This window comes from Oculina patagonica, chromosome 7 (genome assembly GCF_052425735.1).
Source record: "Oculina patagonica isolate OP01 chromosome 7, crgOcupat, whole genome shotgun sequence".
In the NCBI taxonomy this organism is placed as follows: domain Eukaryota; kingdom Metazoa; phylum Cnidaria; class Anthozoa; order Scleractinia; family Oculinidae; genus Oculina; species Oculina patagonica.
The window spans coordinates 934,331-960,863 of record NC_135764.1 but is presented as its reverse complement, the minus strand read 5'-3'; the positions used below and the strand labels follow the sequence as shown (position 1 = coordinate 960,863).

At 40.7% G+C, this 26,533-nt stretch overlaps 1 pseudogene across 1 annotated transcript; it reads right to left on the bottom strand.

Moving 5' to 3' along the window:
• Nucleotides 1-229: 229 nt before the first annotated feature.
• LOC144659763 (uncharacterized) lies at nt 230-26,533 on the bottom strand (annotated as a pseudogene). The gene is made up of 8 exons (XR_013571959.1): nt 26,440-26,533; nt 25,429-25,828; nt 24,645-24,764; nt 23,891-23,935; nt 23,585-23,680; nt 22,876-22,998; nt 21,951-22,104; nt 230-2,662 (listed from the first exon to the last, which is right to left on the bottom strand). The product of XR_013571959.1 is annotated as an uncharacterized LOC144659763 (transcript).

Below are 26,533 nucleotides of genomic sequence, written 5' to 3'. Positions count from 1 at the left end.
TAGATAATATAAAACTTGAATATCGTTCAACTCTGATTACGAAATCGACGAATTTCCACAATTTTGCTTACAAAATCTGTAGGTTACATTTGCTACTCAAAGATACGTTTTAAAGCTTTTTTTTATCAAAAGGTCTACTGTTACTGTGTAGTCTGTATACTCTTTATTGCATTTTTAATATATTCTGGCCTTTTGATGCAATTGATTTGTTAAGAAGATGCGAAATTTATTTTTTAAGGTCTAATTTTTATTACCGTTTACTTGTAACTTTGTTTTTAAGTAGAAATGTTTCAAACTTATCTAAAGTGGCCAAACAAATACGATAAATCGCGAGCGTGCAAAACGATTACAAACTTCATAAAGACATGCAATTTATTTTCCAAAGACAACCGAACTTTACCGGCTTAATTATACTCTAATTATACTACGGGCACGCGTTAATAAAGACAAAGGGCCATTTTCCCTTTCGGATAGACTCGTCAGTTAATACGGATATGCTGCCCAGTGATATTTCATCTTTTATTTTTATGATTAGATTGTGTTCTTAACGTAATCCATGTCACTCATCCACAGTTCAATCGTTTTTTTTTATTACCTAATTTATACTGAATAATTCAAAGAAAACCTCACATCCTTCACTTTGAGCAAAAAAGATTTTTTCCCGTGGCCACGATTTTTTATTTATTTTTTTTCTGATAATTAAAATTAAACAAACGAGAATGGTTAAGACGAGGGAAGATTGAGACGGATTACGAAGAACAAACTTGAAAAGAAAAATGCGAGATGCAAGATGCACCGTCCGTGACAAATAAGCTCGTTTGAGGTAAGAAATGGACTTCGATTTCATAAATATCAGAACTTCTACGGTCCTCGAAATAGCTCAATTTCGATATTTTAAAATTCAGCCTAAAATAATAGACATCACAACGAGGCTCCGGAGAATAAACCCCACAAACTCTGTAGTTTAGTCCCCGGAGCCTCGTCCTGAGGTCTATTGTTTTAGGCTGAATTTAAATATATCGAAAATGGGCTATTGATAACTAGTTTCTTTTTTGTCAACTACTTTGAGAAACTGATTTCAAATCTGATTTCCTCGAAGAAAAGGAGGACTCTCTTGTGGATCTTTCGCTTAATTTTATAAAATTACAAGTAACCGCTCATTATCCTCGTGGATCGTAGAGTTACAAGCTGCGAAATACGCTTGAAAAAAATCGCGCGGAAAACACGAGAGGAGAACGTGACCGTGTTTCTGCCTTACGCTGGACGATCCACGAGAACTATTTCTTGATACAAATCTAGCTATTTTCGACCATGCTCCGAAATTCTGTTCAGGAAATATTGCAGGTTTTTCTTTTGGTCTTTCAGAAGTCAATATCGTCATATGAAACAGGTCCTGAAGCTCGCCTGGACACTGCGAATACTTCACTCTCCTTCTCGGCCGGTTGTGTGTCGTAAAAACTGGCAAATAATTTGCCTTTATTCACAGTTCTCCGCTCTTTTCTTGGCGTTTTTAGCTGGTCAGTAGCGGGACCTGCACTGGTCAGTTTCGGCTCAGATCCTTTCGCTTTTCCTTTCTTTTTCCCTTTCTTTTTCTTCTTCTTGTTTTTATTTGATCCCTTTGTGGCGGCTTCTTGCGCCTTCTTATTCATCATTTCCAAGTCTTTGGCCGGTACAGGCGGAAAGGTACAAGGAATTCTTCTTTCTCTTATCTGCCAAGGCATAAACAAATTACAATCAATCGCTACCCAGGGAATTTCAGCTTCGGTGAAGTTGACTACCACTGGTGTTCCTGCCTTGTGAAGATCATACGAAGACTTCAAAGCACCTGAAGTTGGCACGATGCTCTTGTACAAACAGCCGTGTATCTCTCCTGACTTGTGAGAAAATATAAACTTGGCCTCGGGAAGTCGCTTCAGCGCTTGAAACACTTGAAACACCATTTTCATTCCCTGAGCGGGGTGAAAACCTGCTCCTTGCTGAAGAATATCATTGATGGAAAGCTCATCAACTCGTAATGAGTTCTGAACTGAAAACGTTAATTCTACCGCAGATGAGTTTAGTATTCGGTCGGATGTAGCTATGAAGCCATAATCTTGCTGCCTCGCAGCATGTCAGCTTCTCGTGACCGAAGTTTGATTGATATTCGAGTTTCGGAAGAACACTGAAAAAAGTATAACAGTTTGGTTTATTTGGTTCCGTTCTATACGCGTCCACACTACATCGTACCAAAACTTTTAACTTTCCGAATCTCCAAAGATTGTAAACAAAGAACTTCTCTCCTTCGTTTTTGGAAGTCGAGACGCTCTCTTTCGCATTTACACCAGAGTCATCCGTTCTTGATTTCTTTAACTCGGCCATTTCGCCATCTTTTCCTTCCGCTCGTCGCTTTCTGCCTTCGGATTGTGTTTCATCAATCTCGATGCCTTACTTTCCAGATCTATACCAGTGGAATGCAACCTTTCTGACGTTTTCGCAGTTGGTTTAGTATTTCTTTCTGTATCATCATCAGTTACCGCGTCTTCTCCGCCAGGTTTCTGACAAACCAATCTCCTGAACGCGTGCTTGTAAAACTTCATGTTCACTTCACGGGGATGAACTTTTTGTGGTGGAAGTGGCTTGTCGATGAACACCACCTTGTGGCCAATGGATTTATCTTGATTGTCTGCACGAAAGAAAAAAATATATTAGCCTCTGTTATTGACTACACAAAAATTATTATTACCTTTCTTTACATATTTCTTATAGTAATAATAATCGCTAGATTCCTTGTGTCAAACAGTGCTCAACTGGTGGAGCTATATAATTGCGGGCCCAAGAGAGACCCGCAACCCTAATCTTGACAGTGACCAGCGGATTGCGTATTACGCGTGCGCGCCACCTTTTTTAAGGCTATCTGCAAACCGGAAGTTGAAAATTTTGTTCTTCCACTAAGAACGATCGGAATGCAAAAAATGTGTCAATCACGACAGTTTGTCGTAACACCGGAAGAGAAAAATCTTGTCTCCAAGAGCGATAAGAATGCGAAAAATCAACAGTGTGTCACATTAGATCGAGGCTTCTGTCTTGCAGACATTACGTGTTGCAGACGTTGTTTTATAGGTGTTGCTTTTGAGAAGATCTGCTGTGATTGTATCACAGATAAACTACGGCAAAGCGAATGATTCCAACAACGGTTATTCTCGAGAAATTCCTTGTAACACTGACAACAAAGCGAGTTTGCCGACGGAGGAAAATCCCCGGGGGGGGGGGGGACTCCCATATTAAAGGGACGGGGATGCTCGTCGGAAATTTTGAAAAGAACCCCTAAAAGAGACCAATCTGGGCGTGGCTCAAGCTATTTTAGACCCCTAAAAGATACCAAAATTCTGAGAAAAAGAACTTATATTTGTATATTTCTTCGTGTGCAACCCTAAACGAGACCCTGATGGCTAAAAATATTGCCATTTTCTTGCATTTTCCCCAGAACACCCTAAGCGAGACCCAAAGTCCGAAATTTATACCCCTAAGCGAGACGACGAGCATCCCCGTCACTCTCATATGGGAGTCCCCCCCCCCGGGGGGAAATCACATCTCAATTCACACCGCGTGCTCGACTACACTTCGCAAAACTGTCAATCAAAAAAACAACTCTGATTGGTTCGCGGCAATAGGAAACGATAAAAAACATTCGTGACTTAAGCGTGACGCGTTACTCGACCTTACTCGGAATAATTTTCTTTTGTCCAGTGATTTAAAAACACTTCACACACATGTAAATTAGGAGTTGTGGCACAAATTGTGACAACTCGCTCGGCTCGCCCTGGCTCGCCTCGCTCCTTGTCACAATTTGTGACCACAACTCCTAATTTACATGTGTGTGCGGAACGCAAGACGCCTTTCTTACCCCTATTGCGCCACGAGTTGCAAAAAAGGCGTTGGCGGCACCTCTAACGGCCCGCAGCAACAGAGAGCGCCACCTGTGTGCTATATTTATTTTTCAATTGAACAAATAACACCTCAGGGTAAATGGAGCCAACGAGAGATGTTTTTCAACCAAAAGGACCGAGAACGAGAAAGTTTTACATCCAAAACGAAAAAATTTTTGATCGATATTTACAACAATATGTAAGTGTTGACATGACAAAATTTATACACGACTTGGTTGTAGCAATTTCAAAACTGAAAACTAAAGAGCTTAGCAAAGAAATTTTTGAAGAATTGTTGGAAAGAGACTTTACTTTAAAAAAAAGTATGAAACTGAAAAAACCAGAACTTTTTGGAAAAAGTGAAGACTTACCCAACAGTGAAAAAAACGAAGAATTTGTTCCAATAACGACAGTTTTACCAAAAAAATCGTTAGATTATCTTACTTTAACAAAATATCATGAAGCTTTTTTGAGGTTAGGAGAAGTGTACGACTATGTCTATGATTTTGAAAAAATTCCGGAAAATTTAAGGCAAAAAAAACTGAAATCGCTAAGCAAATCTTGGCTAAAGCTAACAAAAAAATCTGGAAAGCAGTCGTGGAAATGGAACTAAAGAAAAAGCAAAAAAAATGGGTAAACAAATTAATTAACTGCCGGAAGAAGAGCCGACAGACTGAACTTCGTACCAATCATTTAAACCAACCATTGTACTTTAGGGCGACGAACCTTTAATTGACAAAAAAGGTTTAAGCTTGCGACTTTTTTTTTTTATTTATAAAAGAAAACAACATTAAAAAAACCTTCGCTAACGTTAAACGCGCTAAAACCATTTTTTCTGACCGTTTACAGACACAAAAAAATGGTTGCCCTGCTAGCGGCACGCAAAATCGCGAGCGACTTACGTGAGTTGCGTGACATTTTCAGAGAGAGCCTGGAAACCATATTTCTAGTTCTCAGGCCCTTGGACGAGCAGAAAGAAACATGGCGGCCTAATCAGGATTTAGTGTTTGGGCCGATAAAAAACGAAACAGAACAGATATTACAAAAAAAATACGCTCAGTTAACGCGCTGTAATTTTTTGTGCCCCCTCAAAAGCTGGCGAAGTGAAGCGAAGAGAAGAAATCGAGAAATAACAGGATTTGATCACAGAAGTTTAACGATCGATCGAAAGAACTTTCCCGAAACATCGGACTCAATCGGGCCTGTTTATTTTTTTTCTGCTTCAAGCATTGCTTCCACGACTTGATATGTTATCTGTCTGACCTCATTTTGCCAAACGGGAGTAGAAAGTTCGGTTAAAATAAAGCAAATCGCTTGGAAAAGCACCAACATTTTAGCCTATTTACCAAACTTTACCAAGTGTCTAATTAATGATGACATCATCCTGATGCCCAAAAGCGCATGCGTACTTGCTCAAAATAGGTGAAAGGGTACCACAAGTGAAAAACGTGACAAAGTGAACTATATATAAGTAAACGCGGCCGTAACTTTTTGTTAGTTCACAAATTCTGGTGAAGTCAAGGGAGGTAGTGGATGGCCAACCACTTGAATCCTGTTATAATGGCTTGTGCGGATGGTGAATTACGGGGTATAGGGGGACTCCTTTCAGTGGGAGATACCCCTGGGTGAACCCGCCTCGGCCCTACTGATAACGTGGGGGTGCTCAGAAATTCCTCGGGATTTCAAACCTCGGCAGAGGTAAAAATGTGGGACAGCCGCCTTGTCAGCGGCGGGGAAAAAGTCCTAGCCGGGGCTAGGCAAGAAACAGCCAACGAGCACCCCCCGACCAGGGTTTTGCCCTTTCGTTTGACCTGTCACGCAACGTCACGCGTGACTGTCACGCTCTGTGTCACACAATGTCACGCTGTGTGTAACACAATGTCACGATTTGTGTCATGCGTTAATTTTATTTTTCTGAACACTCAGATTAAATCCAGTGTTTATTTTCTCAAATCTGATTTCGACTCTGCTGATATTCTTTTTTTTAACCTATCTAATTCTTCTTGTCGAATTTCCTGTCTCAGTTTCTCAATGTCAGGCTGTGGGGATGACTTTTTTTGGCTTAAATTTTTTGTAAGGTGCATGCGAACAGTCTCTTTGAGGGCCATGTAACGAGAATATTCATCCAAAATAATTTGAAACTCTTTGTCATCAACTTTATTGTCAATGAGAGCGGCAGAAACAAGTCTATTGACAGTTTCACGTTTGGCAACAGCAAGAGAAGTAATTTCATTATTTTTCATAATTTTTGGTTCAAGTTTTTTGCTCGCTCCAGTGAAAGCGGCTGACAAAACGCCTGTAATTGCAGCACATGCTGCGAGAGGAACGCTTACCGGCAAACCAACGACTGTTACCGCTGTTCCAAGGCTGGAAGCAGAGAGAACACTGGACAAACCACCCATTGAAATTGCGGAATAATGAAAAAAAGACTTCACCTTTTTATACTTTTTCAAAACAGCTCGGTATTTTGCAACTTCTTTGTCAAATTCTGAACAAATTTGATTGATTTTTGTTAACCTAAAGTTTTCTGGTTGATTTGGCAAAGCGGGATACAGTGTTTGTTTTACGCTGTTTTCTTCGCGATCACCATAAGCAGGGGCACTCGGGAGCACATTAGCAGATGACATGGCCTCGTATACATAAAAGTTATTTTTGTATTTAATTTAATTCAATTCCAACTCATATGTAAGATTTGTGCCGTTAAAATCGAATGGCTTTCCATTCTCATCTCTAATCGAAAGAGTCAGAGATGATACATTTTCTTCAGCAGAAACGTCGCGCAAGACGTTAAAATGTGTATTTTGGTAATAAACTTTTTCATACGGTTTTCCACGTATGTCAAAAAACGCTAAAAGGCTTGATGGCTTACCATTTAGCAAGCTTTGTTGCTTGTCGATAAGGTCACAGTTGATGAAGTAATTTTTAGGATTTGAAACATTATTTACCTCAATTGTTTCAAAATATTCCTTTTCAATACTTGCGTAATTCTCAAACCCAGGCAAATTAAAGAACTTAATAAGACTTCCATTCAGTCCAAAAGCTTTTAAATTGGGCTCTTTTGCTTTTATTATCAATGAACGACCTGCAATGCCTTTTGTTACAGAAAACATGTTTTTCTCTGGAAATCCTTTTTCAAAAATACTCCCAATGTCATCGAGTGAGAAGTTTCCTTGCCGTATATAACGCGCCTTCTCTTCCTTGTTCACTTGTTTATAAAAAACTATTCCATCCTTTTCCAAACTATTCCAGCTGTTGTAAAGAGAACAACTTAAAAGCCGGATATAGCTCGGTTTTGGAATAGGCTGGTCAAAATAAACAGTGTTCGGATTTTCTTTTGTGGTGACAGTCAGCACAACCATTTTTATATTAAATAAAAAAAAAAAAAATGTTTAATATAAAAGAGGACCATGGATGCGAAAACAAGAGATTTTATGAAGTGGATGAAAACCCCAGAAGCAACTAAAATTTCTGAAGCGGCAAAAGACAATGCATGGAAACCTTTTCTTGCAAAATATCCAAACGCTGACCGAACAAAATTTGTTGCACAGGTTGAGTTCGCGTACAACCACACAGCAACGGCAGACATTTATTACAAGGCAGGGCAAGGCCATTTGATAAATGTTTTTGGCTCTGACAGCAAATATTGGAGCCCAGAGATGAAAAAAGCACTGGGGGTGAATCAAATTTCAGGCGGTTTTCCACAACAGCTGTCACCAAGCGGCGCAAAAGGCTCATCTTTGCCAATTCCCGCGGTTGGATTTCACGAAGCCGCACCGAGTTTGAAAAAAATATTTAACAGCCAAATCAACATCTACGTCACACCAGATCAATATTTCACAACGAAATTAAGAGAGATTTTTCAAAAAACAAAACTGAAGCATACATCAGGAAAAGAGTCAAAAAGGTGGCTTGCTAGCCAAAATATGGGCTATTGGCCACAGCAACTTAACTTTGCGGTATGGTGCGCGACAACAGGCTGCGGTATAAGTCGAGATATTTTCGATGAAGAGCACTCAGCTCTTAGCTTGCCACCGATTGTGCGTAATTTTTATCTTTTTCACGTTTATTTCACGATAAGGCGAATATTGTTTCAGATGGGGGGAATTCAGAGCGTAAGCGCCTTGCCAGGCGACCCCACTTTTAGCCAGTTCGACAACAAGTACGACGTGGCTTCTTACAAAAGAATATGCGCTGAGTTCGGTGTCGACCCGTCAAGCGATTTCCGTTTCACAACAGGCGCAAACCACGGACTTGGTAACGTTTATATCTGGATTACTAACATTGGACCAAACAAAACTGGAGCAAAATACCCCGATTACGATAAATTTTCGGACGAAGGGGGAGCTGCAAGCAAAGGTAACTTGATTCAATACATCGAGCCAGACGACGCTGCATATGCACAGGCAGACTGGTTTTGTCCTAACGGCACTGAAGGGCTTACTCAGGCAGGTTTGTCGAGAGTAAACCAGTCGATAGAGGCTTTTGTCTACTGTATTCTCGGTTCGCAGGTCAACGTTCGAAGTAGCATACTTGGAACAGGCGGCCGTGCAAAGGAAGCGCAAAGTGAGTTCCTCGTGTTGGTTGAAGACGCTATAAGGCAACCTGATCTGGCAAAGTCGGTCCAAAGATACCAATTAGCCATCGACGAAGCTAAGGTTCGGCTTAACCTTGCAGTCTGCCCAGGTGCCTGGCTGATGCCCGCTCGTATGGTGATAAACACAGAAAGCGTTGTTGGTTACAATAACCAGCTTAAGCAGGCTGTTGTTGGGATGAAATTAGGAGTGAATGATGAGGTTAATAAAGCTACAAAAAAAGCAGCTCTTAAACTGATGGCGGGAGGAAAATCAAAAATCAACCCACCAAACAGCCACCCTTCAAATCCTATACACAAGAGCGCCACAGCAAAAAAAAATCAGGCACCTGCAGCAAGCGCTGCTGAAACACAAGCTAGGGACCTTTACGGTCCCCGTCCAAAGGACGGCAACGCGCAAAGCGCTAAACCTACGAAGGCCGTAGCCAATGATTCACACGAAATAAACAAAGCAACTGTCGCTGTTGGCGCGGTTGGAGCAGCAGCTTTGCTCTACACCCTTATGCGCTAACGTCTCTTTTTGATGTATTTTTCAACAAGAAAAGCAACCACAGCAAGGATAAGCAGCCAGGTGTGCTCTGCAAGAAATCCAATTACTTGACCAGCGGTTTTGAAAAGAAATTTCGCAATCGAGCCAATGAGACCAGGCAGAGCTGATGCTACCTTTGAGCCAATATCACTTAGGCCTTTCCCCAACGCTTTGCCGGTTGCCTTCAACGCGTTTGTAATGGCTCCAATAACAGAACCAATCGTGACACCAGCAGCCAGAAGTATTGCTGTTAATGTCACGCCATGTTTTTTGAAGATCTCTTTGATCCTCTCACGAAGTGGAAGCGCCCTTTCTCTTTCTGCAATCTGCGTTTGTAAACGCCCGAGCTCCTCGGTTCTTTCCGCAACTCTTTCTTCCGCGGCTTGTTTGTCAGTGGGGGAGGCATTCTCATCCTCTATAACAGCTTGATCTTCCTCGTTTTGTTGCTTCAGCTCGGCTTCTTTCTCTTTTAGATCATCCAACGCTCTTGTGTCGTTGAGCCTTTCTTGCAAAGTGTTTCTTCTGCTCTCTATGGCAGCGAGGCTTGCCCTTAGTTGGTCGACTCGTGTTTGTTCTTCTGCCTTCTGCTTAGCTTGTTTTTCAAGAGCAGCAACTTCTTTTTTTTTGTTTTCAAAATCCTTTTCAAGATTTTTTTTCAGTTGCTTAAGTCTGCGCAATTCTGATTCATTTTCAACATTTGACCCAAGTTGTTCCATCTTGGCATCTATTCGCTCGATTCTTATTCTGAAATCTTCTACTTCTTGGGTGGCTTTTTCTTTCTGCATGTCAATTGTTTCTGCCTGTTGTATTTGACTTTCAGCTTCTCTTAATCTTGGTCTCATTTCTCTTATTTCTTCATTGTCTTGAGCAATCAGAGATTCCGCTTCTGGCCCAAGGGGGGCTTTAAACTTGTTTGTGAATTTTTTGAGAAGGCCAGTTCCGTCTTTTTTGAAAATTTCGGTCTCGCCACCTTTTGATCCAAAGGATACAATTGTAGTTTCATTGCCACTCTTTTTGCTAAAACCTATTGGGCCTAATTTTGCGAAGTTCACTTTGGGGAATTTTCTTTTGATAAAATCTTTAGCTCTGTCAATCATTGCCGGTTTGTCATCTTGATGAATAAAGCTTCCCAAAAAAGGTGTTTCTTCGTAGGATGTGTCTGGCAGCCCGCTCTGTTCGTGCTGCATCGTTTGCATTTCATGTTGTTCACCCCCATGGTAGGGTGTGGATGCCTCCCCGGGCTGAAATGGTCGGGTTGTGTCGACCTCTTGTTCCTCTTCATCATCGTTATCACTGTTGTGGTCAAGATCTTGGTCCAAATCAGGGTCCTCGAATCCAAAATCACCACCACCTGTTGCCATCGCTTAATTTATATATATATATTTTTAAATTAAACTTTTCAATTTAACAATAAAACCAATCGAGAGATGGCTGCTGTTCAAGAAAACCTTCGACCGGGACGCACAGAGAAAATACTCGGCGCACTGAAAGCCGAGCGCGCGGTAAAACGAATCACTTTTGACCGCACAGAAGCCAATCCAGAGGAAACGTTGTATGTTTCAGTGCCCAAGCTGAACGAAAACGAGGTCATTGTGCCCGGCTCGCTGGCGCTGCGCTTCAACATCGACTTGAGCGGAGGCCATGCCAACAACTTTCTGGTTGACAACGTCAGCCGAGCTCTGGTCGACGATTTTGTTGTAAACTACGAAGGCACCGTCGTGCAGGACACGGTTGGCTATGACATCTACAAAATATTTGAGGATTTTTTCCTTTCGCAGGAGGAGCGCGACGACAGGGTGCCAGAGGGCATTCAGAGCGAGGACCTTAACAAAATTCGCTCAAATGCTGGCGATAAGAAAACTTCAGGTGTGGACGCAGAAAAAAAGCTGAATGAGATATATGGAAATAAATACCGCATCCGCCTGGATCACCAGATTTTAACTGACCATGGGGCATTTTATCCTCAGGCACTATACAACGATCTTGTGTTCGAACTGAAGCTCGCGGCAGCCGAACATGTGGTCAGAGGCTCAGATACAACAAAACTAAAATACAAGTTGACAAACATCCAGCTGGAGTACGAGATGATAAGAAGCGAGGAAATTGCAGATGAAGCGTTCAGCGCTTATTCGGGCGGCAAAGAGTTCGCTTACGACCACATCCAGCGTGTTAAAGTGGTGGCTTTTGCAAAAGGCTCCGACACACGTCTGAATCTAAGGGTCAACCCGCAGAGGAGGTCCATGAAAGGTATCTTGCTCCTATTTATTGAGCAATATAACAAAGGTGCAAGGAGCTCGGAAAAGTACATTAACCCGGACCTTACAAAAGTAAGCATCACTGTCAACGGCTCGCCAAACATGCTGTACAACAACGGCATCGAAGGAATGGACATTTGGGGAGAAGTTAAAAGATTCTACATGAAAGAAAAAAATAAAACGCAGCACATGACTCTGCAAAAGTTTTACACAGAAGACAAGTTTGGCCTTCTTATTGATCTGCGTTCCATGGCTGACCACTCGATGCACGGAAGCGGCACGCGCCTTGTGAACACAAAGGACGGTGTCCAGCTTGAGCTAGAGAGGAAAGCAAGCGGCTCAGGTAATTTGAACTGCCACATTTACGTAATCAGCGACGCCCAAATGAATATACTTGGCAGGCAGTTAGAATCTGTGCTTTTATAATTTTTTCTTTGAAAAAGTGTACCTTAGGTACATATACGAACGAAGATGGATCCTGCCAATATACCCTTCAACGCCCTCATTGTGGGACCAACGAACTCAGGAAAAACAAGATACGTGGTCAATCAGCTTTGTGGCCCTTTCCGAGGCAAGTTTGACTACATCGTGCTCATCTGCCCGACTTTCGAGCACAACAAGACTTATTATCGCTTTGCTGAGGAAGATATTCGATTTTTTGTTTTCATTTGCGAGCAGCACGAGGTGGAATCTTGGTTAAGGCTTTCAAGATTTCTTTTTGAGGGTACGAACACGCTTATCATCCTCGACGACTGTGCTGCTTCGAAAGATGTAAAAGGAAGAACAGGGGAGTTGGTGAATCTTGCTTTCTCTGCTCGCCACGCAGGCTTGAGCATATGGGTGTTAACTCAAAAATTGACAAGCATAACATCCTCATTCCGCGAAAATGTTGCGGCAATCGTTTTCTTTTACACCCCCTCTGCCAAGACCACGAAGGCAATCTTTGAGGATTACGCTGGCGAACTTGCCAATGAGGATTACAAAGAAATCATTTTAAAGCTAAAAAAAAATAAGTTTTCGCATCTTGTCATTTCTCATCGCCACCCTTACGGCACAAAATTTTCTTATTGAACATATTTTTTAGAGTAATAAATGGCTGACCCGTTCGCAACTTCTCCTCCCGAGAGCGTCAAGGGCGCTGCAAGTGAACAAGAATTAGCTTCCGTAATGGAACTGCTAGGAGCTGAACCAGAAAGTACAGAAAGCGCTATGGCACTCATTCAAGGCCCTGACATTCCTGCTTTGCGTGAACAGCTTGCAATCCTTGTTTCAACAGGAAAAGCCAAAGAAGCAATCGGTGTGCAACTGACACACGAGCAGGTGAAGCGCTTGACAGATAAAGAAGTTGAAAAGTACTTAAAGAGATATGAGGCATACGTTGGATCCAAAACAACCGACAGCTTGATTGACAGCTTTATTTTTCTTGTTACTAAAGTCGTTGGTATGGCCGTAAATATCAAGGACGTCAATGATTATCAGAAGGAACTCAAAAACGACTACATCATCAGCAAAGAGCTGTCCACTTTGGCAGGCGGTCTGGCTTTGAAATGCGGCCGCTTTCTTGCCGTTGCAAATGCTGCGCTCATCACAACAAAGCACATTGTTTTAAACGAAGCTACAAAGTCGCACACTTCGCTGTGCGAAACCAAAGGTGCTTCCAAAGATGCGGACACAAACACTACTGAAGATTTTTCTGAGCAATGCTAAGAAAATGCTAAGTAATTACTGAACAATGCTTAGCAATTGCTTAGCAAAAAATCTTGCTGAGCAATTTTCTATTTAAATATTATTTTTTTTTATTATAAATGGCCGAGCTCGAACAAACTCCGATCGCTCAAGAAGAACAGAAACAAGTTACTTCAACAACTCCAGCAACAAAGCCTGCCAAAAATCCAAAGCGAGTTGCTGCTGGCAAGCTTGCAGCTGAAAAAACAAAACAGGCTCGTGAAGCACAGAAAAAAGCTGCTGTCGAGGCTGCTGCAATAATTGCAAAAGAAAAGGAAAAGAAATCTGCTGCTGCAAAGCGAAATGCAACACCACCGGACGTAACGGAACCAGCTCCGCCCGAGGCTCAGCCGCAATCAAGCGGTCTCACCACAAATCAATGGATATCTTTGCTTGGTATCGGCGGTGCAATCGTTACAACTTATGTGAAACGCGAAGACATAAAAGGCTTTATAAACGAAAAAAGAAGTCCAACATTTAAAGCTCCGCCAACTCTTATAACTGATGACACACCAGTTACAGCAGAAAGTATTGGAAGGGTTGCAACGCGTTCTTCAGACACGCCTTCGACAATCCAAAATGCCATTAGACCTCGCAAACAAAGAGGAATCCGTCCGATGGATTAAAAAATTTCTTTTGAACATTTATTTTTCATTTATTATACCGACAATGTCCCTTGGTTTTATTCTTGACAACCTTGTTAAAGGTGCAGCTATGGCTGGTATTGCATTACTTTGGTTTGAATTTTCCAAAACTTGCGTTAAAACCGCTATTCGGGTGCAAAAGGATGAGGATACAATTTTTAAAAGAGGTATAAAAAAAACAAAAGAAGTTGAATCTGGTGAAGAAGTTGCAAACTTTGCTTCGCAAAACGGTGAAGAATAAACAAAAAAATTTTTCAATTGAATATTTTTTATTATTTTATACTGAACCGCCATGTCCGACAACAAGCTCGTGAAAACGCTCATGGATGCCGCCACCATTACAGGTCTCGCCGCCGGAATCGGCTGGGCTGCCAAAAAAGTTGTAAAAGAAAACTTCACATCCGACCCAAGCAGCAGTTTTATGAACTATGTAAAGTTCACAGCCGTCATGGCTGGCAGCGTTGCACTTAAACAGTATCTCGAGGACCAGAAAATTCTCCCCACCAATTAAAAAAAAATTAGAATAGTATAATAACAAAATGGCAAGCGTCGCGATTATGGCTGGCGGAGCTATCTTGAACGCTGCTGCTTTCATTGGCGGCAACTATCTTGCTCGAGCTTTGGGTGGCGGAGATGACGCCGCTTTGAAAGAAAAAGAAAGACACGACAAAGCTCTCGAGGCTTACCAGGCAGCTTACGCGAAGTACTCTCGCGACCGCACGAAGCTTCTCGACTGGATCGAAACCAACAATGAGATCAAACAGCAAGCGAAACAGAACTTTACGAACACAGACTACGCTTTCAAACTCTACAACCAGGCACATCCTGACAAACAAATGATTCCTCCGAAAGAACCCAAGTTCTCTGATTTTTATCAGCCAAGCGAGCAGCAGAAACAAGGTGAACTGATGTTCGTTGGCGCAGGCGCTCTTGCTCTTGGGTACGCTGCCTTTCGGTTTCTTTAAACGTTTCTTTTTTTTCTTGTATACGCATGGATGCAAAGATCTTTGCGGAGCAAAACTTTTCGAAGAAAATCTCGAAAGTCTACTATAGCCCCCAGGGCTATTGGAAGGGAATTGCTGCGATAAAAAAATTAGCCGAGGCTGCCAAGGTTTCCGAAGATGCCGCAAAAAAGTGGCTAGTTAAGCAGGCCCTTTGGCAGATCTACCTTCCGGCACCACGATACGTTCCTCGCCCAAAATTCGATGTTTCTACCCCTAACGCGGTCCACCAGGCGGACCTTCTTTTTCTGCCACACGACAAACTGCCGCGAGGGCGAAAAGTTTACAAATACGCGCTGACTGTTGTTGACGTTGCCAGCCGTTTCAAAGAGGCCGAGCCTTTGACCTCCAAAGATTCAACTGAGGTTGCAAAAGGTTTTCAGACAATTTACAGGCGAAGTGCACTAAAATGGCCACAGATGCTTCAAGTTGACCCTGGTCGCGAATTCATGGGAGCTGTTACTAAAGAAATGGAAAATCACAAAACCTATATTAGACGCGGGCGTGTTAACATTCACAGAGATCAAGCTATTGTTGAACGTTTTAATCAAACACTGGCAAAGCGCCTGTTTGGTTATCAGTACGGTGTCGAGATGAACCTGCCATCTGGCCAGCGGTCGACAGCGTGGGTAAAAAGGCTTCCAGAAGTTGTTACCGCTCTGAACAACGAAGTTACCAGTCTTACTGGAAAAAAACCTGCTGCTGCAATCAAAGAAAAGGCTGTTTCGTCAAAACCGTCCTCAAAATATACAAGACCTGTTGGCAAGAAAGAAAAAAAACTCCCCTCTCTCGTTAATGTGCGCTTTCTCTACCAACCTGGCGAGCTGGAAGGCGGTGTAAAAAGGGCTACAGATCCGATTTGGTCATTAAAAGTCTACAGCATTGAAAGGTCTGTTACTAAACCTAATCAGCCAGTTCTTTATTACTTGCACGATGGTCCAAAGCGCGGCTTCGTGCGTGAAGAATTGCTTGTTATTCCTCCAAATACACAGTTACCACCAAGCACTTAGTGCTTGAGCCCCTTGGGCACAGAAAAGCTCTAAAAGTTATGTTTATGTAGGCTTTGTTTCGCAAAACTTATACCCGTAAGCATTTGTATGTATCCCATCATCCGCTATCCATCGCTTTGAGTCAAAAGGCGACAGCGATTTTTTGTTTACCACTATTGAATACATCTCGTGGGCATAGCTTCTTAGCATGTGCATTTCGTGAAAGCTTTCCTTGTTTTGAAAAAGTGTATCTTTGAAGTTTTCATGATCTATCTTATTCTTTGTCACACACTCTTTTACCCCCTTTGCTTTTTTTATATTTTTTTTGTCTTCTGTCATTATTGAATACATTTTTGGCCTCAAACAAACACACTCTGAAATTAGTTTTCCTGCGCATTCGTCTTTCATTTTTCCCAACACCTTTTTGTTTTCGTTTGAATGAAGTGAATGCTCTTTTGGGTAGTCGCTTGTGTCGTACTTGTCAATGTTTTTTGCCATGTCCGCGTAAACGTCTTCTGTTTCTATCTCAAGCAAAAGGCTGTCTGTGTCTGTATACAAAAGCTCGCAACGCTCTCCGTACTCCTTTTTCAGATGGTTGTAAAAGAAGTCATACATGCATAGCTTGCTTACGTCAAGGATGGTCATGCCTGTGTAGACCGGTTTATTAAGAAAAAGCCTGCTTTTTCGCATGTCTATTCCAACTAGATCGTTTGAAAACATTACATGCCTTGAATACAATGGGCTTGCAACTAATTTTCTTATTTTCTTTGTTTCGTCGCTTCGCGCTATTCTTATGTCTACACGGTTTCTCAGGTTTTCCATTGTTTTTCCAAAAACCGAGTTATTCATTAGCTTGTAAAAGTTCTTTTCAAAGTCGTTCTTTGCTTTTTTTCTGAATTCTGTGTTCATCCGGATGTAGGGCTCCATCCAGCATTCCTGTTCAAACTCTAAGACCCTGTGCACTTTTTTGAGTTTCATTCCCTGTTTTAAATAAAACTGCAAGTTTCGGTAATGCACGACGTAATTGCTTTTGTCTTCGAGAGTCAATACAAGCTTTTCGCTTTCTGGCAGTTTTAAATCAAGATTTTTTATTATTTTCTTTTGGTAAGGTGAAAACATTTCTTTGTTTATTTTCTTTTTCTCTGGCGCTAATGGATAGCTGTTTTGGGCGTCATGCAGCTCTTTCGGGTATTCTAAGTCCACCTCTAAAATCCATCCAGCTTTTGCAAACTCTTTTTTCGTCATTATTTCTTTTTCTGTCGGCATAACCTTTTTCCATCTAAAACCACTTTTTGGGAGCGGCTTGCTCATTGCCCACCCGTAAAGGTTATTCGCATCGAGGTACATTATGTATTTTTTTGGCTGGCTCGGGTCAAATCCCTCAACATAAGGGTTGTTCGCCTTTGCATATCTCTTGCTTACCATCGAAATTCCGCCTCTTAATCCCCTTTCAACAAAAAGATGCATTTCATAGTCCGTAAGTAACTCAAGCTCCACGCCTGTCTTTTTCAAAAGTGCGTCCCAAGAAAGGCCTGGCGTCGTGTAATAATTCGCGGGATCTAACCCGTACTTCTCAAGACAGATTTTTCGGAAGTTTTCAAAAACGTCAGCCAACAGAGAAACGTCTGTCTTAACGTACAAATCGTGGTAGTCGCCCAGGGTCTGGCAGCCAAAGGTTTCCCACACGTTTTGCGCGTGTTTGTACTCTTCATCCGTTATGTTCTCATCATTAAGTTTGCTGTAAAACTTTTCTTTTTCAGGCAAACTTGTTTCGCTAAATCTTTCCCATGAGTCCATGTATTCGTAAGGATAGATTCCCTTTTTGCAAAGAAGTTCAAAACTTTCATCAGACTGTGTTGAAATAGATTTTGTTATATTTAATGACTCCTTCGGTGTCGCTGTTACAAGTGAATCAAGACTTCCTTGAAGAAAGTTTAAGCTGTCAATAAAACGCAGTCCGCCAAATGAAAATGTGATGTATTTTTCCATGTTGTTTGCGACACATTTTACCTCTTTCTGTGCCTCTTTTGAAATCTTTGAAATTGCCTGCATTAAATGGTGCGCATCATAGCCCCTTAGGTTGTGAAATACAACTGGTATTTGGACATTTTTTGGATTTATTCTCATCATCAAGTTACAAATGTTGTGCGCGGCTCCTCGAAACTTCCCTGTTATGTGGCAGTGGTCCTTTACCACATCTTTGTAGTTCGGCTGGATAAGCGGCTTGTGGCACTTCAAACATTTTTTTTGGTTTTTTGCGGCCACTATGTGTGTGTTTTGTGTCAGCTTTTTTAGCTCATAGTGGTGTTCGGTACCAAGGCTTTGCTCCGCTTTTTTCGTGCTGTAATAACATTTTTTGTGAAGCTGCCCAAAGTAATTAAGTTCACCATAATACCCAATCCAAACCGGCAACGAGTCTAAAAAGTTTTGTTTCATCAGCGTTTTTTCGCAAATGTGGCAATCGGTTGCATTTTTGAATTTTTCCCAGTCTTCCGAAGTCATCACAAGGGGTTTTTGCTTTGACAATTCAAAATTTTCTTTTTCTCTGGCGCTAATGGATAGCTGTTTTGGGCGTCATGCAGCTCTTTCGGGTATTCTAAGTCCACCTCTAAAATCCATCCAGCTTTTGCAAACTCTTTTTTCGTCATTATTTCTTTTTCTGTCGGCATAACCTTTTTCCATCTAAAACCACTTTTTGGGAGCGGCTTGCTCATTGCCCACCCGTAAAGGTTATTCGCATCGAGGTACATTATGTATTTTTTTGGCTGGCTCGGGTCAAATCCCTCAACATAAGGGTTGTTCGCCTTTGCATATCTCTTGCTTACCATCGAAATTCCGCCTCTTAATCCCCTTTCAACAAAAAGATGCATTTCATAGTCCGTAAGTAACTCAAGCTCCACGCCTGTCTTTTTCAAAAGTGCGTCCCAAGAAAGGCCTGGCGTCGTGTAATAATTCGCGGGATCTAACCCGTACTTCTCAAGACAGATTTTTCGGAAGTTTTCAAAAACGTCAGCCAACAGAGAAACGTCTGTCTTAACGTACAAATCGTGGTAGTCGCCCAGGGTCTGGCAGCCAAAGGTTTCCCACACGTTTTGCGCGTGTTTGTACTCTTCATCCGTTATGTTCTCATCATTAAGTTTGCTGTAAAACTTTTCTTTTTCAGGCAAACTTGTTTCGCTAAATCTTTCCCATGAGTCCATGTATTCGTAAGGATAGATTCCCTTTTTGCAAAGAAGTTCAAAACTTTCATCAGACTGTGTTGAAATAGATTTTGTTATATTTAATGACTCCTTCGGTGTCGCTGTTACAAGTGAATCAAGACTTCCTTGAAGAAAGTTTAAGCTGTCAATAAAACGCAGTCCGCCAAATGAAAATGTGATGTATTTTTCCATGTTGTTTGCGACACATTTTACCTCTTTCTGTGCCTCTTTTGAAATCTTTGAAATTGCCTGCATTAAATGGTGCGCATCATAGCCCCTTAGGTTGTGAAATACAACTGGTATTTGGACATTTTTTGGATTTATTCTCATCATCAAGTTACAAATGTTGTGCGCGGCTCCTCGAAACTTCCCTGTTATGTGGCAGTGGTCCTTTACCACATCTTTGTAGTTCGGCTGGATAAGCGGCTTGTGGCACTTCAAACATTTTTTTTGGTTTTTTGCGGCCACTATGTGTGTGTTTTGTGTCAGCTTTTTTAGCTCATAGTGGTGTTCGGTACCAAGGCTTTGCTCCGCTTTTTTCGTGCTGTAATAACATTTTTTGTGAAGCTGCCCAAAGTAATTAAGTTCACCATAATACCCAATCCAAACCGGCAACGAGTCTAAAAAGTTTTGTTTCATCAGCGTTTTTTCGCAAATGTGGCAATCGGTTGCATTTTTGAATTTTTCCCAGTCTTCCGAAGTCATCACAAGGGGTTTTTGCTTTGACAATTCAAATCTTATTTTTTTCTCTTCACTTAAAAGGCAGTTCAAAAACACTTCAACGGCGTTTTCACCCCTGTAAACGTAAGGTTTTTCGTGTTTGCCGTCGCTCCTTACAACTGTGTAAGCAAATCCACATGCTTCGTGCTGTTCTGTCTTTTCTGTGTAGCTTTTTTACTTCAAGTCTTCTAGTTCTTCTCCTTGTTCTTTTCTCTTCTGGCTGTCCTCGGGCGTTTCGCGTTTACATCCTTGCATCTTTCTTAACAATGCCTCAAAGTCGGCGTAAATTACAAAAGGCGCTTTCATTTGTTTTTGATAGTTTTTAAAAGAAAGAGTGTTTTTCCCCTCTTCCGGCATTTCGATTCTTGTTGGCCTGCCGTTAACTCCATTGCAATATTTTTCGTGCTTTTCGAGCAAGTCTGCTCTTGTAAAACCGGTCAAGCACATCATGCAAAAGTGTTTTTTGTTGTGTGATTTAGTCTGATCGTAAAGCAGAGCGCTTACTCTTTTTACAAAACAGTAGTGCTGAATTAATCCTGACTCAATTAACATAAGGTTTATACGGGAAATGCTATTTTCTTTTTTGCTTGTTCTGAGAGGTATCACACAGTCGTCTTCCCATCCAAACACATTTATTGCAAGGTTGTTGTTTTGCGCCTCAAGCCTGTCAATCTGCTTTAGAGGCGTTGGAAAATCGATTCCATTGTAGTTTATTCCGTCGTCAACTGGGTATCTGCTTGTTCTTTGCGGATTTTTCCCATCTCTTGGCGGAAATAATGCAGCTCTCAAAGCCCATTTCAAACATTCGTTATCCCTGTTTTGCACGTTAATAACTGCTTTTTTGTTTGCCAATTTTGGTGGTAAAGGCAGATAACTCCCCCCTCTCAATGGCTGATAACGCGCGACATTGATATACGCCATTTTTATTCTTTCAATTTTCCACCCCGAGCCCTTCTCTGACCAAGCCTCAATTTCTCCCTTTGCTTTTTCGATAAATCTGTCAAACTCTTTTTCGATTTCTTCTTTGGTGTTTTTTGAAAACACGTGCGGTTCTCTTTCACTGAAATAGTGGTTCATGTGTTGCGTAACTCCGTCTCTTTGTATCGAAAATTTAACTTCAAGTCCAAAGCTTGCTTTTAAGCTTCGTAAGTCATCAATTTCGCTTACTAAAAGATCATAAAACTTTTTCTTGTTTTTTCTTGCAAAAATGTAAAGATCTTTGTTGTTTGTGTCAGTTTCGGGTATGTCCATTTTCCATACTCTAAGCCATTCGTTAAAATCGGTGTGGGCGAGTGAAAAAGACAAATTTCTTTGGGGGTTTCTTTGAAATTCACGGAGGTTTTCCTCCATCATAGCTTGCAAAACTTCTGACGAATATCTTGCGGCAGCCATCTGTTGCATATACAAAAGAAAAATATTTGTTCAATTGAAAAATAAATATAGCACACAGGTGGCGCTCTCTGTTGCTGCGGGCCGTTAGAGGTGCCGCCAACGCCTTTTTTGCAACTCGTGGCGCAATAGGGGTAAGAAAGGCGTCTTGCGTTCCGCACACACATGTAAATTAGGAGTTGTGGTCACAAATTGTGACAAGGAGCGAGGCGAGCCAGGGCGAGCCGAGCGAGTTGTCACAATTTGTGCCACAACTCCTAATTTACATGTGTGTACTTCCCTCCCAGAACCTTCTCTTAACTGTATCGAGGCCCGCACTTTCTAACCTGTGGTTACCACTAGTAATAATAATAATAATGGTGGGAAAAATACGACTACATGTGGCACATGTAGTCGTATTTTTCCCATCATTATTATTATTATTATTATTATTATTATTATTATTATTATTATTATTATTTTTTCTTATAGTATATATGTAAGTTGGGAGAATCTCACTACCTATACTTTCAAGACAATTTTTCGCTGTTGATGATCAGTTGTTTAATTCTCGCAAAACTCATGAATTTGTGTTAATATTTTAACTGGCGAGAAAGAGATAGACTGAGATGCAGGGTTAACTGTCTTATTTCTCACCAGTGAAAAATTGCACGCTAAGGAGACTTCATTTCCGAACGTTACTGGACACCGGTATGTCAAAAAAGAGGATTCTATATTTGACGAGAAACTCTGCCCGGAGACACATTATAAGAAACATCATCGAATGGTCCAAAGTTTGCGCACGAGGCGGGATTAATTAACACCGTAAAGAAAGAGATTGCGCGTGAATCTATGTCACAAGGTTATTCTGATTCGCTTTATTCTCAAATTAAAACGGTAGCACAAGCACTGAGAACCACTCAAAAAGGTGTGACACCATGTTGATAAGCAACACGACAAAAACCGCGTGATCAGACGAATTTTGGAAGAAAAATTTAAATACAGCTCAGCCTGTATACAAACCTTCTTGCCGCTGAACAGTTATGGGTAACTGCCACTGTCTGCGGTAATCTGGGGGCTGATTTTCCAGGAGAGTGTTCAGTCCACTGGATGAGATCACAATATCAGCTTTGTGCTTTTTTGCAAGACTGATAGCAATTGGATCCTCGCTTACAACCTGTAGCGAGAAGAGAGGGGTGGGTGGGGGTGCACTTGGTCAGCACATGGTGATAATACATTTATATCAAATCAAAATATGGTTCATCATCAGAGAGGTAAACTCTGATATGCCTATCTATATATTAAACAGAACAAATGTCGGAAAAAAATCAGATGCCCCGAGCGGGATTCGAACCCACTACACCCCAATCTCATGGAAGGTGCTCTAACCACTGAGCTACCGAGGCAACCACAGCGGAGTGGGTCGAATATTTGCTACAAAGGAAACATCGATTACCAGACATTTGCCCCCAGGCCTCTCGGACTGGGAATTACTTCTGTTGATTGTCGAGACGAAAGCTCATCGGACCAGATGTTATAGACCATTACAATTTAAAATATGATTTACTGTATTTTCCTCAAAAAATGGCCGGGATGAACATCATTATTTGAGAGAAGGTATCAATTTCGGGGTGGGGGAGGATTACTTTAAATATATGGCTCGCTGGAAGTAATGCAGTAAATATTTTGTTTTGTTATCCAATTCAATCACAACAGAATCAAATCTCAATTAATTAGGGCTTTTTGATAAGTGTTTTTGATTTGATTTCTTTGACTAGTTTTCAGTGTCAAAATCCTCAACATTAGACCTTAACTCATTCCTATCCCTGTTGTGAAATTTTAACTTTACAGGGAGAGGGTTAAAAAGAAGAGGTAGAGAGAGAGGGGGTTGTTATTCAAGGGGATACGGGGTAGGCGATTATGCAAGTTTAAAATGATGATCAAATACCTTTGGAGAATTGGGCTTCACTGCAGCTGATGTTACGACTCTTGTGTTCTCATCTGGAGTAGCAGACACTCCTGATAATATGATGCCAGTATTTTCAGGCAAGCTCAGCTTTGGAACATTTCCCTGTGTTAGCAATAATAAATTACTTTTAGTCTACTGACCTAATCAATTTAGTTTACTAAACTTACTTAAACGTAATGTAGTCTACAAACATAAAAATTGTCAATAGTGGACATATTTGCTAAATAAAGTGTTAAAAAAATGATTAAAATGCTAATTACATGTAACAAGATACACCAAACATTTTTGATCATTAAGATCATCGTCAGAGTGTGAAAAACTACAAAGTACATCAAAACAAGGAGTGTTCTTATACCTTGAATACAAATTACAAATTACATTTCCATAGAGAAATGAAATGAACTGAACTGAACTTTTGTTTTTTATATATTGTTACAAAATTGCATGCCCTCGCTACTAGTAAAAACGGCTAATCGAGGCAGGGGGCAAGGGTTAAAATAAAAAAGGATTACACACTTCAATACAAAAGAGAAAAAGAGATATAAACAATTGATTACTTAATTACAGTATGTGGAAAAAGCTTAGTTGTATTAATTGTACTTGTTCCAATTAATGATTTAAGTAGGTGGTGGATATTGTGACTGACAGCTAAGAAAATAAACACTCTGTTATTTTCCAGTTGACTTACCACTTGCAGTAATGTTTGCTCAAAAGTCAATACTGCATCTGATTTGAAGACGGCACCAACAGCTAACCCAATTGTCTCCTGCAATGAGTAGTGCTGCTACATGGGAAGAAAACAAAATTAACATTGGTAATCAAAGTACACGACATACATGAATTCCAGTCTTGGAAAAATGTCAATATTTCACAGATCGAACAAGATCATGGATTTTTTTAGATGTAGCGCTGTATAACTTTGTTCACATTATACAACAACAACAACAACACATGCTTTATTATTAACAATATCAAGCAGAGGTAAAATACTCACAGGGTATTTGCTGATACTTTCCTTTAATTTTCCTTCAACTTCAGCCTAAAATAAAATGAAAAACATCTATTACCACAGGAATGTACTGTTGAGAAAAGTTTGGTAGTTTAAATATAAGCCTGATTTGTTCTGAAAGTATCACCTCCTCCTATATCCAGTTTCATAGCAACAAGTGAATAAGATTACTTATACTCCCCTTTGGCACTGGATGGGGTGCCTGTGGTAGCCTACAGTGTATAATAGGTACCCCTCCCCCCACCAGCATTCAGGTTGCTAGGCGATCTAGGCATTTAGTTAGTTGGGGAGCAGCAAAGCATGATGATTAAAAAAAATGATGAGGGTTAGTTGGAGTTCTTTGCGCTAATCCTGTTTTTCACATTGCCCTCCAACTAAATTAGTGCCTGGAACAGGCTATCATGTTGCCTAGCAGTTTTTCCCAGTAGACAGAGAGAAGAACCATTCATGTCAGAATTAAGTGTGTCATTAGGACACTGCTATCATGTTGTTTAAAAAAAAACATCCATACCCCTCCTACGGAAGGTTTTTTTGGTTTGAATCCCCCCACCTCTCCGGAAAGTTCAGATAAGCTCCATACTTTCCTTTAAAAATTTTCGCTTTTGAAACCCCCACCCCCTCGGAATTTCCAATGGCCTTCCGTGGGGTGGGTATGGATATTTTCTGGAACTGCACATTGCAACTTCCACATTATCCATCCCCTATGAAACCATATTTACTACTTAATGAAACAAGTAACCTTGAAATCATCCCAAATGTCAGGGTGAATGAAGTCGTACAGATGATGATTGGTCTTTGCATGTCGATGCACAAACTGTTGGAATTCTTCTTGTTCAATCAACACTGTGTTCTTAATATCCTGACAGGAAGAAGATGACAAAACACATTATGAGTTAATAGAGAGTGATGAACAGGCAAAAGCAAGCAGTGTTGTACACACAAAATTAGTGTCTTGTTGGAAAAACATCTAGAGTCAGAAATAGTTTTACATGTAGATGAACAAACTCAATTTGAGTAGCACTGGTGTTCCCATACCATATACCGTATTTTCTTGATTAAACGCCGGATACCAAATAGATGCTTGGTCTGCAAGGTGCAGTTGAAAATAGGCCCCTAGGGTATTTATTTGAGGTATAATAAGCAGTAGGTGTCTTAGCCAGATTCATTTTTGACAAAAATAACGAATAAACACCGTTTCTTCATGAAAACTGGGCTTGAATAAACTGCAGGAGTCAAATAAAAGCCGGGTACATGAGGTTAAGTTATCAATCAATTAATCAATCAATCAATCAATCAATCAATCAATCAATCAATCAATCAATCAATCAGTCAATCAATCAATCAATCAATCAAACAATTGATTGATTGATTCATCGATCTGTCAGTCAGTCAATCAATCAGTTATCAGAAAAGGTGTTTAAATAACAAATGAGTAAAATCATACAAGAGTTAGCTACCGGTATCTAACAATGTACATGTAATAACTAAATAAAAAAGTGGGAATTAGCAGTATAGTCACAAACCTGAACAGCTTTCATCTCTTGCAAATCCACTTTAGCTAGCTGCCCAGATCTTAATGTCTCAAATACCTTCAAAAACATTTTCTGACTTTCAATACTTATTTTTGACACAAAAGGGAACTCCATAGCTGAACCAAGGCAAGCTAGGGCACCATTAGATCCACTTCTCTCAGCACCACTACTATTAGTCCAATTGTTCATTTTGTGCCCTGCAGTTTCCAAGGATCCCATGGTTACATATGTATTTATGTCATCACGTTTATTTAGTATATTTTCTTCATCTTTGGGTGAGCTAAGATGTTTCTCTAGGAACTCCACAAAGGATGGCCGACAAGAATATTTCTTGTAGTTTTCTTGTGTGAAAAAGACCTCATCTTGATGAACTGAAAATGACGATTTTAGCCTAAAAGTATGAAAACAAAATACATAAACAATTAATTAACAAGCCAGAATGTCTTTTGGTAGGGTGCCCCAGTTAGGACACCCTCTTAGTGCTTTATTATGACATTGCCCGCTGTCACACGAATTGTTTTATATGATTGACTCGATTATTCTGCTACACACACACACACTGAACACTGAACTCTCAACTAGTCCAAAATGATGTAAAATGTACCTATCATATGTGGGTTGAGTTTGTTGTTGGTTTTTCGTCCTTGCTCCGAGGGTTTTTCTCCGGGTTCTCCGGTTTTCCTCCCTCCACAAAAACCAACACTTCTAAATTCCAATTCGATCTGGAATCAGTGGGACCAAGAAGAGCCACCTAGTGGAAGATCCCACTGTAAATTCCCATTAATTTTTTTATTTATTTTATTTTATCAGGCCCACAATCCACAATCGGATTTCCAACCAAAATTATACAGCTGAATTATAGAAGCAGATAGAACTGAGACGTCGAAAAACGTATTAAAAAAATAAATCTTCAATCATACATGCACATGTATCACACTTCCTGATCGTGTGAAACAAAATGCGACTTCTGTATTAGATAGACTCCACTTTTTGTTTGCTTACCGTTCAGTGCCCATCGTTGTATTGGAGTATTTCTCACAAAAGACGCGAATCTGCTAAAAGTTGTCAAAACACTCTTCACCCGCCATATTTCTTT